Consider the following 14,167-nt stretch of genomic DNA (forward strand, 5'->3'; position numbering starts at 1 on the left):
CTGCCTTGGAGGGCCCCTTTCTCCAGCCCTCAGTCTCCAGCTCAGTGTGAAAGGATGTCCTGCTTGGCCAGGGACTAAGCATTCTTCTGGGTGAGGAGAATACCCTGGGCGGGACCCGGAGACAGGCGAAGAGAACCCCAGAGGAGAAGGCCAGGGGCGCTTGGCAAACCTGTACTAGGATGGAGAAGCTTGCCTCTAGGTTGCTAGTTCAAACCCCAACTGAACTGGGGTCAGGGAGACGAGAAATTTTAACTAGAAATTTTAATTGTAACTGGTTGGTCTCCTTTGGGTTCTAATTTCCAGGACACTGTATTGCTGCATTTATCCTCACACCTGTAGTGTGAATCAGCCATCTGGCACAAGGCGAAATGAGGCCAATTCTTCCAGCATGAGGATATAGCGCCTTCCTGCAGCGGAAGCAGAATTTAGGGCAGGGCTGATCTCAGAGGGCCATTCCTTGGACAACTTCTCTTTTCTGCCTATATCCTCTCCCTAGGTGATCTCATTCAGCCTCGTGGCTTCATACACCAACACCCAAAGTTACATGTTCAGTCCCAACTTCTTCTTCGAGTTCCAGCCTCATTATCTCCCACTGCGTCCTTGCAATCTCCCCTTGGATGGCTAATAGACATCTCAAACTAACATGCGCAAACAGTATTTCGGAACCTTCTACTCACACCCATCCCACCCACATGTTGGTTGACGAGAAATCTGTTCTTCCAGCTGCTCAGGACAAAACCCTTGGCCCCTCTCTGTCTCACAACCCAAATGGTAAACCCTGTTTATCTCTACCATAAAATATATCCAGTTCTCACTGTCTGCACAGCTGGTCCAAGGAACCATCGCTTCTCACCTGTGTCACAGAATCACTTGTTTTGCCCTTACTGCTCTTCTGTCTATTCTTTCCCAACACCCTGAGTGACTCTTAAAATTTAAGTCAAATCAGGTCATTATTTCTACCGAAAACACTCCACGGGCTCCCATCTCACTCAGAGGGGAAGCCCAAAGCCCTTAGACTGGCCTAGGAAGCCTCGTGATCTTAGGCTCCCATCTTTGATCTGGTCTTTGCTCACTCCCCTCCTGTCCCACTGGCCCCCTGGCCGTTGCCCGCATCTGAGGCTTCCTCTGCACAGGGCACCTTTCTCCCGCGGTCGCTCCTCTTCTCCTTCAGATCTCTCACCTTTGGGTGAGAACTTCCCTAACCATCCTCCACACGTGGCAAAACCTTACCCCTGGTTCCTGCTATCCCATGCCCCCCTGCCTTGTTTCTCTGCATGGGATTTGCTTGTTTTCGTGTGCACTTTCTATCTCTACCACAATAGGATGTTTTCTGTTGTTCACTGTTGTATCTGCAGTGCCTAGAATAATATCTGAGTTACAGCAGGTGAATGAATATTATCAGGTGAATGAATGCATAAATTTCGGATCCACATTCACCTTCTGATCCCAGGATGAGTGTTGTTCTTGGACCCAGCATTTCAGCATTCATACCCATAAAGTGAGGGAGGGTGAGGTCTGGTGGTTTTATTTGAAGGTCGTGTTTTTTAAAGACCTTACAAGGAAGACATTACACTGAAAAAAAGAATCTGTAAAAGTCCATGAAATTTTTCCCATTGTGACTGACTCATTTGGTGAGAACGACAAGTTCATGCAGTGGGGAATGTGGCTGGGGGAGTAATGTTGGCAACAAGGAGGGGAGAAACATTTTGTCATTTGTTAAAATGAGTGTTACCCCTCGAATTTCATTTCTTTAGATAAACCATCTGTTTTAAGTAGAGCATGCATACAGGAAGGTGCACGAACTTTAAGTGAGTTATTGATGGATTATTGCAAAGAAAACACATCCTGGCATCCACCTTCTAGGTCAAGAAATGGAACTTAGTAGCACCCGGAGTTCACCTCACACCCTTCCCACTACTACCTCCTTCTTCTTTAAGGGGATCACTATTCTAACTGGTAACATTGGAGATGAATTTTTCCAGGTTTTGAACTTGATATAAATGAAGTCAGACAAAATGTAGGCTTCTGTAAATAGCTTCTTTCATTCCACACTGTATGTGTGAGATTCCTCAATGTTGAGTATAGTGATGGTTAATTTATTTTCATTGTGTAGAGTATTCCATTCAATGACTATACCACAGTGTCTTATTTGTTCCATTCTTGATGGATATCTGGGTTGTTTCTACCTTGAGCGTATTATGAACAATGTTACAAAGAATATTTTTGTGCAGGTCTTTGATGAATATAAACCCTCATTTCTGCTGGATAAATATCCAGGAATAGATCTGATGGATTTTGTCACATTTACATTTAGTAGATACGTCAAACTTTTCCCTAAATGGCTGTATCATCGTAGATTCCCACTGGCAAGGTACTTTTCTGGCTGTTCCACATCCTCACCAACACTTGGTATTATTTGTCATTTTAATTATATTCATTTTCATTCAGGTGGGTGTTTAGTGATATGATTTTCATTTGTTTTTCCCTCATATGACTAATTGAGCACCATTTCATGTGTTTATTGGCCATTCTAGTTTTGTGAGGTACCTATTCATGTCTTTTGCCTGTTTATTTTCAAATGAGGTAGCTTTCTTTTCTTCTGTAAGAATTCTTTGTATACTGTGAATGTGAGCCTTTTATCAGTTATCAGAATATCTTTCTCACTCTGTAACTTGGCTTTTTTTTTTTTTACCTTCTTAATGGTATCTTTGGATGAACTAACATTTTTAACTTTCATAAAATGCAATACATAGATGCGCTTCTTTATGGTTAGTATTTTTGTGTCCTATTTATGGGTATTTGAGAGTTATTCTCCTATGCTGTCACTAGAAGTTTTCACCTGCAATCTACAGACCACAGAGGATTGATTTTTTTTTCCCTGGTATGAGGTAGGAGTTGAATTTTATTCTTTTTTTTTTTTTTTTTAATTTTTTTTTTTCAACGTTTTTTATTTATTTTTGGGACAGAGAGAGACAGAGCATGAACGGGCGAGGGGCAGAGAGAGAGGGAGACACAGAATCGGAAACAGGCTCCAGGCTCTGAGCCATCAGACCAGAGCCCGACGCGGGGCTCGAACTCACAGACCGCGAGATCGTGACCTGGCTGAAGTCGGACGCTTAACCGACTGCGCCACCCAGGCGCCCCTGAATTTTATTCTTATTTCTCCATCTGGATATCCATTTGACCCAGGACCATATATTAAGACTGTCCTTTCTCCACTACTCTGAGGTGCTGCCTTTCTTATAAATCAAGTGCCTATGTGTGCATGGCTCTGTTTCTAGACTCTTTTCTGCCCATTTGTCTATTGTTGTGCCAACGCCACACTGTCTTCAGTACTGTGCCTTTAAAAACTTCTTCATATCCAGTTGAGTACGTCTTCCAGCTTTGTTCTTCTTTGAGGTTGTCTTGGCTATTCTTGGCTCTTTGTACCCCTACCTTACTTTTTACATGAAATACAAAGCGTGTTTTAAAGTAAAATGTCTTTCCATTTCGGCGGAGCCTCACGTCACCTAAGCCACCAGCTCTGAGCCACTGTCATAAAGGCTATACCACAACTGATTCCGCCAGCTGCTTCTAGCGCGGTCCTCACTGCCTCGCCAGACACTGTCTGGTCCATTCTCCCTTCTCCTCCTTCCTTTTTTTTTTTTTTATACAAACAGCACTTTCTTGTGTGTAAGTAGAACACTGCACCACAATGTTCTGCAAGTTTCTGCTACTATTCTATTACGTCTAGTAGTAAATGAAGCATGTTGTGTTCTTACTATTAGTCAGGCACATTGCTAAGTGCTTCGCATGCACCATCTTGTTTAATCCTTCCCCTCCCCGTCATCTTGAGGACCCTACTTCCCTTCTCTGCCAGCTTCAACATCTCCACAGGACATAGTTCCTCTGAGCTGGAAGGAATCCGAGAGATAACTGATTTGGCAAATGAGGGAAATTAATGCCCAGGGAGGGAACTGATTTACCTAGAGCCCCCTTCGCTGGTTCATAGAGGTAAAAGGACTAGAACTTAGGTCTCTTGACGACCGATCGCTAGGCTTCTCCCACGCACATTTTCCAGCCATCATGCCCAGCAAACAGATGCCCTGCTGTAACCCACTTTATTTCTTCCCCATTTCCATTTAAATTTCTTCAAAGGCTTGTCTATGTTGTTAGCTACTTCCACTTCCTCGTCTCCCTTTTTCTCCTCAACCTACTCCAATCCTACTTCCTTACTGAAACTGCTCTCCTCCAGGCTCTCATTTCTCTGTTGCCTAACCCAGTGTCTCTCATATTTCTAGACCTCTCAGCTAGTTTTGACCCACCTGTTTATTCCCATTTTTCTTGCAACATGCTCTCCTTCCTTCACCTCGATTGACTACACATCCTCAGATTTTCTTCTACCTCGTTATTTTTTCCTCAGTTCTCCTCAGCTGGATCTGCCACCACCCCCCACCCCCCGCCCGAACATAAGGTTTCAGAGTGTCTCAGGGTTGTTCTTTGACCCATATTTCCATCCACACCCTCTCTCAATGTGACTGCATTAGTCCTCTGGCCCTAAGTACTATGCAACTTCTGATGTTTCCCAAGTTAGTAGTTTCACCAAGTTAGTAGCTCCAATCCTGACTTCCTTCCTGCGCTCTAGACTTTTCACTTCTTAATTAACATCTCCGTTTGGAGGTTGTCTTAATTGAGTCCTCTGTAAAACAGAGCCCAAGGCAAGGATTAAGGATCCTGAAGTTTTAATCAGGATGTGCAAGTCCTTGGTATTGAGTGTAGGAGAAAAAAAGGCAAGGAGGCAGAGGTGTGATACGATGTGCCGAGCAGCATTATCATTCTGGCTTCCACCTTAGAAGGCTGCCAAGAGACCCAGGAGGTCACTCAGAAGTTGTGTTCACTCAACATATGGGACTTCTCTGGGAGAGCTGCTTGAGGCTATTATATCCTTGAGTTGTCCACAGGAGAAGGAAACATGAAGACTTTGTCGGGTTCCTTTTAAGCCCCATTTCCCTTTGTTCACGGTCCAGCCTCAGGTTGCTAACTCCATACTTCTGGTATGTGTAATCTAAACCCTTGCTGCCATGTGGGAAGCCACCTTGCAGGGCGATATGCCATTAAAGTCTGGACATGGGGAAAGGCACAGAGCTGATGGAGCACAGACTGGGACTGAGGAAAAGAAGGAGGCTGAACAATGTTTGTGACCCAATGCACATGTCTATCAGACACATCAAAATGAGCATGACCAGACAGAACTCTTGATTTCTTTCTTCCAACCAAACCGATTCCTTCCTTCCCCCACAGTCTTTCTCATCCCAGAAAGTGGCACCATTGTCTCCACCGCTAAACCTTAGTTGAGGGAACCATCACAGAAATGGCCTGTGAAGTGGTCTCCTCACTTCTATTCTTGCTGCCTTTCGACGTATTCTTTACACTGCAAGAGTGACCTTTCCAAAGGTTATACAGCAGTGCTCTTCTCCCCAGCTCTGGGACGCTGTTCCATCATTTAGGTCTCAGATCAAAACACTTACTAGGTAGGCTTTTCCTGACTTTCCTCTCAAAAGAGGCTCCATCTGCTAACACTGCCTGCATTACTGTATCCTTAATATTTACCACTCCCTGAAGTGGTCTCGTTATGTGTGTGTTATACATTGTTCATCTCCTCGCTATAACGTAAGCTCCATTCAGGTATAGACAGTCTATTATTTGTCTCACTGGACCCACGGCACCTAGTACAGTCCTGGGTACATAGGAGTGGCACTATGAATGCTCATTGAATGAGTGAGTTGACATAAGGAACAGTCGGTGAACTGAGGCCATAACTGTAGGGCAAGGAAAACATTCATTTGCCTGACTTCTGATCTGGTTAGGTCTTTCTTTAACTAGAAATTCTTTTGAGCGTGGAATATGGGAAACGTAAGAAGCATTATGTAGGTCTTACTAGAGTTCAAGGTGAGTCTGGGGATAGTTAACAGTCTTTCTCCTCTCTCCTTGGTTTAAATTAAACTTTTATTTGGAAATAATTGTAGACTCACATCCAGCCTTAAGAAAGGATGCAGGGGGCGCCTGGGTGGCGCAGTCGGTTAAGCGTCCGACTTCAGCCAGGTCACGATCTCGCGGTCCGTGAGTTCGAGCCCCACGTCGGGCTCTGGGCTGATGGCTCGGAGCCTGGAGCCTGTTTCTGATTCTGTGTCTCCCTCTCTCTCTGCCCCTCCCCCGTTCATGCTCTGTCTCTCTCTGTCCCAAAAAAATAAATAAACGTTAAAAAAAAAAAATTAAAAAAAAAAAAAAAAAAAAAGAAAGGATGCAGAGAGTTCCCTTCCATTCGTATACAGTTTCTTCCAGTGGTACCCCTTGCAAAAACTATGGCATAATATCACAAAATTATGTGATTTTTAGCAATAAATTATCTTGTAATTAAGGTAAACACCTTGTTTTTTTTATTAAGCCATAATGCTATTGCACACTTAATAGACTGCAGTGTAACGTAAACATAACTTTTATATGCCCTGGGAAACCAAAATAGTCATTTGACTCACTTTATTGCAGTGGTCTGGAACTGAGCCTGTAATACCTCGGAGGCATGCCTCCAGTTCATTCCTTCTGTATTGCTAAGTAATACTCCATGGGATGGAGATGCCACAGTTTGTTTGACCATTCACCCGTGAATGGACGTCTGTGTTGTTTCCAACTTGAGGATACTACCAATAAAACTGCTATGAACATTTGAGTACAGGTGTCCGTGTGAAAGTCAGTTTGTCATTTCATGGGGATAAGAGGGCACGAATGCAATCGCTGGGTGGTACGGCAGTGGTGTATTTATTTTTTTTATACGAAATTTGCCATCAGCTTGGTTTCCATTCAACACCCAGTGCTCATCCCAACAGGTGCCCTCCTCAATACCCATCACCCAGCCTCCCCTATATATTTATTTTTTGAGAAACAGCCAAACTGCTTTCCAGAGTGGCCATACCATTTTAGTCCAGCAGCAGGGTCTGAGTGATCTAGTCCCTTCACATTCGCACTGCCCTTGGAAAAAACAGACGGGTATTCCTTAGATGCTACTACGGGTCCGGGGGTTTGGGAATTCAATAACCGATTTTTTTCCCGCCCTATTTTTCTAAAAAGGCTGATGTTCTCTGTTCCTAGTTTAGCTCAGTAGGAGATTAACGATAAAAACCAACTAATGGGGCGCCTGGGTGGCGCAGTCGGTTAGGCGTCCGACTTCAGCCAGGTCACCATCTCGCGGTCCGTGAGTTCGAGCCCCGCGTCAGGCTCTGGGCTGATGGCTCGGAGCCTGGAGCCTGTTTCTGGTTCTGTGTCTCCCTCTCTCTCTGCCCCTCCCCCGTTCATGCTCTGTCTCTCTCTGTCCCAAAAATAAATAAACGTTGAAAAAAAAAAATTAAAAAAAAAAAAAACCCAACTGTCACCTAGGTAGAACAACCCACCAAGCATTTTCCTTTAAGAGGGGACAAGAAAGGAAACTCACACATTCCCTGGCCTCCCCGGTCCACTTCAAATAACATCGGAAATGATGAGCATCGCTTGAAGCTTTGGAATAGTCTTATGGCCAGATTTCCGTCAAAACCTTGATAAGCCATAGGAAAGCACGCACTCAAGCCACATCAAGCGGGTAGAGGACACTTTGACATGTCTCCAGGTAGAGAGTTCCACAGATGGAAGCAAAAACAGCAGAAAAGCATGTTATCTTGCCAGAGCGCACCCTGGATTCAAGGCTGCGTCTAAGGTGGGAAAAACTGAGCTCTGGTAGCTGGGACTGGGGCCACGCTGGGATTTGCTTTGGGGGTTTGACAAGACAAAACTGAGAAGCAGAAAGGTCTGCTGTCACCTTCTGCCATGATTGTCCACGGTGTCATATTCCTGTTTCCTCCAGAGACCCAGCAACCTCAGCCCCCCGCCTTGCCTCCCCAGCCTTGCCTTTCTCTCGCCTCCTCAAAGTCATCTGTTGCTAACACCTGAACTGTTTGTATTTTATTCAACACGTACTTATATAGTGGTTATGATTTTCTAGGCATCATTTTATATACATTAGCTCCATTGAAACATTTAGTGACTCCGTATGGTAGGAATCAGTAATGGCCCAATTTCACCTGTGAGGGAACTTAGACACAAAGAAGTCAGGTAACTTGCCCAAGGTCACACAGCTCAGAAGTGACAAAAAATGAGATTCAAACCCAGGCAGCCTGGCTCCAGCATCCATGTGCTTAATCACTATATTATGGTGACTTTCTATTATTGACAAATACGCTTTAAACGATTCTCTTTTGCAAGGCCATTGGTATTTCAGGAAGGGTTGGGGTGCCAGACAGGCTCAGTTGGTATAGCATGTGACTCTTGACCTCAGAGTTGTGAGTTCAAGCCCCACGTTGGGCACGGAGCCTACTTAAAATAAAAATTAAAAAAAAAATAATAATAAAATTAGGTGGGTGTTTCAGTTCAAGCCTTCCCAAAGGAATGAAACATTTAAATGTGGAACTTCAGACAGCAGGTAAGAGAGACATCTGGGGGCACCACTGCCTTTCAGGTGTTTTTGATCTAGGTCATACCCTGTCACCCAGGCTAAGGCATGGACAGGAACCCCACAAGGAAGAATTCATTGCACATAACAGCATTATCTTGTGAGGTTATTTCAAAGGACTGCAACTAACATTTAAGAAATGGGATTATCGGGGTGCCTGGGTGGCACAGTCAGTTAAACCTCCAACTCTTGATCTTGGCTTAGGTCATGATCTCATGATGTGTGAGTTCAAGCCCCGCATCCAGTTCTGTGCTGATGGCGTGGAGCGTGCTTGGGATTCTCTCTCTCTCTCTCTCTCTCTCTCTGCCTGTCTCCCCCCTCATTCTCTCCTTCTCCCTCCTCCCCTAAATAAATAAATAAATAAATAAACTTTAAAATTTTTAAAAATAAATAAATTAATAATAATAGAAAGAAAGAAATGGAATTGCTATGTGCCAGAAACTGAGCTAGGAGCCATACACACAATCTATCAACCGCTCTGTGGGACACTGGACATTAATTCCTTTTTAGAGATGAGAAAACCGAAGCATTGAATGGTGGTGAGTGGCCAAGGAATTTGACTGAGGTCACGCAACCTGAAAAGGGCCATCCTAGTTAGGTGTGTCTGAACCCAGCCCTAGGTCTGTCTGGTCTCTTCTTGCTAAACAAAAAATGACTAAAAAGTTCAACCTTCTAGTTTTGTGTTCTTTATTTTTGGTCAGAGTATCAATTTTGGCAAATGACAAGGTAAGAATAGAACCTTCCATTTCCCTTCCCATGAATCAGTTACTCCCTCAGATTTTCACATTGTAGAATATGGCACCATTAGCCTCGTACTCAGATAAGAAACCCAGAGCTGGGTCTTTGTTACCCCCTTATCCTGCATCCTTTATGGCAATTTAGCAGCAAGTGCTGTCAATTTCATTTCCAAAAATGCATCCTGAGTCTACTTCTGTCCACTCCATGATCTCCACCAGCCCGTGAGCCCAGGCTACCACCATCCACTGCCTCAACAGCATCAATTGTGCTTTGTGAGCACACCCCACTTCGTGTGCAATCTACCTCCAAATGGAAAATGTGTATGGGCTTCTTAAGATAAGGATTGGATCTCGTCCCTGTCTTCCAGCTGGATTCGATGCCATATTCCCGTTCTCTGACTAACCCCCAGCCACAGCAGAAGAGCCATGCGCCTCCACACTTGGAGCCCTTCGCTCGTGCCGGGGTGGTCTCCTTCCGCCGTTCCAGTCTCCTTCCGCCGTTCCCGTGGCTGCGACGTCCTCAAAGAGTCCCGCCGGATCTGCATTTTCGACATCCTCCCTCTGCTAAGATTAAGTGTATCAGTCTATCCACCCAAAGACTCAGACCGGCACCTGGCATACAGTAAGCGCTCAGTTAATGTTAGTTCCTGTTAACTGCTTTGATCATTGTTGTTCTAGTAGCCACTCTAAAATTGCACGCCTAGGTGATTAGTTAAATGAAGTAGGAAAGAGTAATAATATCAATATCTGGGCCCCCAGGAGCTTTTAAGAGAGCTATTTTCAGAGGAGTAAGAACGTGGGCTTGTAAATTATTTTCCCTGCCTTAAAACAAGAGTTGTCAGCTGCTATTGTCACACACGCAGTTACTTTGTGTCTAATGATAGTATGTAAAACAATAGCAACATAAAATGTATTTGGAGAAAATACAAGAGTACTTAATAGATTGTTAAAGGCAGTGTCTAAACCTGATTTTCCTTTTTTTGAATGTTTATTTATTTTTAGAGAGACAGAGAGCATGAGTGGAAACGGAGCAGAGAGAGAGGGAGAGAGAATCCCAAGCAGGCTCCCGGTTGTCAGCACAGAGCCCAACGTGGGGCTTGATCTCTCGTGCAGGGAGATCGTGACCCGAGCCGAAATCGAGAGTCAGACGCTTAACTGACTGAGCCACCCAGGCGCCCCATCTGATTTTCTTAAATATACCTCACCCAGCCTCTTACAGTCCTGCATCACTGTTTTCTATTACTTAGCAAAAGGTACCTAAGCCAAAGTTTGTCCTCTTTTTTAACTTGCCAGTGTGCTTGCTAACAATGTGAGAAATCACTTCCCGAGACATGAGAAGAGGGACAAGAGTGAAGAAAAATTGGGTTAGAATAACCCACGAAATGGATCATTAGACTTTGTTCAAGTAAGCACTGCTGTTTAACGGAGAGAGAGGGGACAGTGCGGAAGCCCCACACCCGACAGGTGGCGAGGCTGGACTCTTCTTTGACAGATGGTGCCCCGGTTTATGCACAAAGTTGTCCGTCACGGCAGTCCTTGCAAGATATCACGTCCAAGGCCGGGGCCTGCTTTCATAGGTTACAGAACAGCCATTGGATGAACTATCATAAAGCCATTAGAATGATACTGGCAAGGAAATTCCAAAACATCACACGTTCCAGGGAAGTGCATAAACGAGGACTCTGAATGGGATGCGTTCACACGGTCCTTGTGCTAAAAGCCCTTGTTAAGGTTTTACTTTATTTCGGGCATCATTCCCAAGTGCGGACAGACAGGACTGGCTTGGAAGGGGTCAGAGAGGGCACCGCGCCACCGACCCCTGAGTCGTTCCTCCTCATCTAAAAGCCAGGACTGGAGCCACACCGAAATATGAACACTGCACATCATCGCAGGCTTTTCTTCGTTGCCCCTCCACAGTTTGCAGATGTTCTGACGCTTTAAAAAGAAAACGCTTTTGTTCTCTTTCAGAGTTTCCCTGGAAACTTCTAAAAGGCAGCTGCTGCGGTATTGCATCGTCCCCTCTTCCCTCCGCAAATGTGCAAATAAAGCAACATCTCTATGCCTTTAATTTATAACAGGCTAAACTTTCCCCTGTAAGCTGATACTCTGACCAGAAGTCTGTGGGTGGGATGGGTGTTGTGTTTTTTGTTTTGTTTTTTGTTTTTTGTTTTTTTTTTGTCACAGCTTCTTTGGGCCGATAAACTAGCACTTAAGTGTTTCCCTTTTCCAAACCTCCAAATGACAAGTGTCTTTGTGGTGAGGTGGCCGTCCAACTGTCACTGCCAGCATGAATGGTCCCGGGCACACTTATTTTTAGTTTGCTGTTTAAGCAACAGTTAGGCCGGGTAACCAGGGGCCTTGAGGCCTAGGCTTCTATGACCCAGAGCATGGAGCTATTAAAGAGACAGCAAGGCGAGGTAGGCGGACCTCGTCGGGAAGGCCCAAGCACCTGTTCTCCAGGTGGGCCAGCAAGACGAGGCAGGCATCTCGTCTTGGGCGACAAGATTGTAATCCACTTTTTACGCGGGCAAATTTTACCAAGGATGCTCTAAAACAGGAACGTGTTGACTCCACTTTGGATGCACGTAAAACCGGGCAGCCTCAGGGAACTAATTATAGTGACGAGGCTGATGGTAAAAAGCAGAGACCGTGGAAGACATCTGTTCTACGGCCTGCTCAGCATTCTGTTCGCCCTTCTGACAAAGCCTGAAGCAAGGTGCCTGACCTCCTGCGGGTCAAGTAGTGGTTTGTCCCCAAGCAAGGCTGATTAAGTTTCTCCAGGGAGGAGAAATCCTGTGTGAAGTGACATAAGGGAACCCTAGCTAAGGGGAAGCCCATTCGTTTCTCCGACCTAGGTTTCCCAGCTTCCTGTCCTGTACAAAGCCAGATTCCATAGCTACCCTATGTGTGTGTGTGTGTGTGTGTGTGTGTGTGTGTTTGTGTGTGTGTATTTTTTAATTTTTTTTAAAAAGTTTATTTATTTTGAGAGAGAGAGAGAGAGAGGGAGAAAGCATGGGGGAGGAGGAGACACAAAGGGAAGGAGAGAGAATCCCAAGCAGGCTCCATGCTGTCGGTGCAGAGCCCAACATGGGGCTCAAACTCACGAACGTGAGGTCATGACCTGAGCTGAAATCGAGAGTCAGGCGCTTACCCGACTGAGCCGCTCAGGCACCCTTTATTTAGTTTTGGATTAAGTTAGCCCATGTTGGTGTTTCTTTGCTTGGAACTAAAGAACTCCCCCTCAGATAAGAACCCCAAATATTTCATTGAATATGCTCATCTCTGTCTGGCTCTGGATAGAAAGTCAATTTCTCCCCGCCCACCCTCTGCCTCAACATCCTAGCCCAAATATTTTCAGCTTAGGGAAAAATGAGTCCTCCCCCTTAAATAGGAACTGTGACATGCTGGGTCGTATGAAAGCATTGGTGATTTTTTTTTTCCCCCTTCCTTTTTCCATGAATGCAAACTTCTTACCATGTCTCACCCAGGGGCAGCCAAACATCCCCTCTCAAAAGGACCCTTCAGAGAGGAGAGGGAGTGAGGGCCTGCCCCCCACCCGAGTCTCACGCATTGCTGCTGTAGGACCTGGCTTTGCTCATCCTATGGTCCTCGCAGGCTCTGGCATCGACCCCAGAGATCAGTCACCTCTAGCAGAAGCACCTCAGACCCTATGAGAGAGGTCGTCGGACATCAAAAAGCAGTGCTCTCAACCACACGGGGCTGTGTCACAGGCAGTGCAGGAAGAATAGCCCCGCCCACCCCAGCAAAATCTTTCTGCTCCATCACAGCTCCGCGCAGAGGCAACATCAACACGAACGGTGCAGGACGGGCAAGGACCCTCGACTGCCGCCACAGCCACTGCCGCTGGACAAGCGTGGACAAGATCTCCCAGCTCCAGAGGACATATTTACATCTCAAGGCATCTCTTCCTGCATTGGATGCATCTCAAACTCCCATAAGGTATGAAAAGCCCGCAACCTTAGTCTCATTTTCCGGGTGTGAAAACCGAAGCAAGTGGCAGTACATCACGTTCGCTCTTGGAGGACTATTCCTGACAGTGACAATGGTGGTCAGAGACGTCAAATTACCAGACCTCTTTCCCAGAATCTCTTTACAGCACAGCAGAAACAGTAATCGTTCATATTTATTGAGCGCTCCCTAGGGGCTTCACATTTATTGAAGTAGATGCGATTGTCCTTGTTGTCAAGGTAAAGGAACTGGGGCTCGGGAAGATTAAGTAAGCTGCCTACAACCACATGGTTAGTAAATGGTTGAGTCAGCATACGAACTCAAGCGGTCTGACTCCAAAGTCACGCCCCGGACTAGAAAGCCACACGTCCGTTCGTCCATTTTTTAAGAAAAAAAAAAAAAAAATCCATTAGAGTCAATTGGCCAGACTCTTAGACTTTGCTCTGTTCTAATCTGACCCCCACGTGTCACGCTTGTGAGTCTGAGAGTAAACATCCCACGCTCACCATGCGCAGAAGTGGCTCTTCACAAATATTTTTGGCTCAGAGTGGAAAGGTGCAAGAACTCAAAGGAGAGGGTGCCCCAGTTCATGCCCTAGGCCCAGATGGCTAACAGACCTGGGGTAACCACTCAGCTCGGAAACGCTCACAAAACTCCCAGCCGTGGCTCACCTCGGCCTGAGTGTGCCAGGCCAACAAAAGTCGTAGCCTGGGAAACGTCCAGGATCTAACCAGTTCATGCTGAAACCAAAGTCGACTTCCTTCTGCAGCGTGTATCTCTGCCATGTTGGTCGGCCCAGCCCTGCAGACACCCACATGTGGCAGGAAACCCAACAGCCTAGGCTAGCAACGTCACTGTCAAAGTAGTGTTCAGAGGCTGGCGAGGCAAGGCAGGTCAGACAGGATCTTATGAATAACATAGGATCAAAGGTTTGATAGGACTTGGT

The 14,167-nt window shown here is 45.7% G+C and overlaps 1 long non-coding RNA gene across 3 annotated transcripts in view; it reads left to right on the top strand.

Annotated features, from left to right (window-relative positions):
- Positions 1 to 14,167, top strand: part of LOC147576554 (uncharacterized) — a 33,741-nt gene that overhangs the window by 4,209 nt on the left and 15,365 nt on the right. For 2 of the 3 annotated variants that reach the window (XR_015240905.1, XR_015240906.1), the window contains exon 1: positions 12,303 to 13,212. This is a non-coding gene — a long non-coding RNA (uncharacterized LOC147576554). Of the gene's footprint in view, positions 1 to 12,302; positions 13,213 to 14,167 lie in introns of those variants that run through there. The other variant, XR_015240907.1, reaches the window with a different exon arrangement.

The sequence above is a fragment of the Puma concolor genome, chromosome D1 (genome assembly GCF_028749965.1).
Source record: "Puma concolor isolate L17-30 chromosome D1, mPumCon1.1.hap2, whole genome shotgun sequence".
In the NCBI taxonomy this organism is placed as follows: Eukaryota; Metazoa; Chordata; class Mammalia; order Carnivora; family Felidae; genus Puma; species Puma concolor.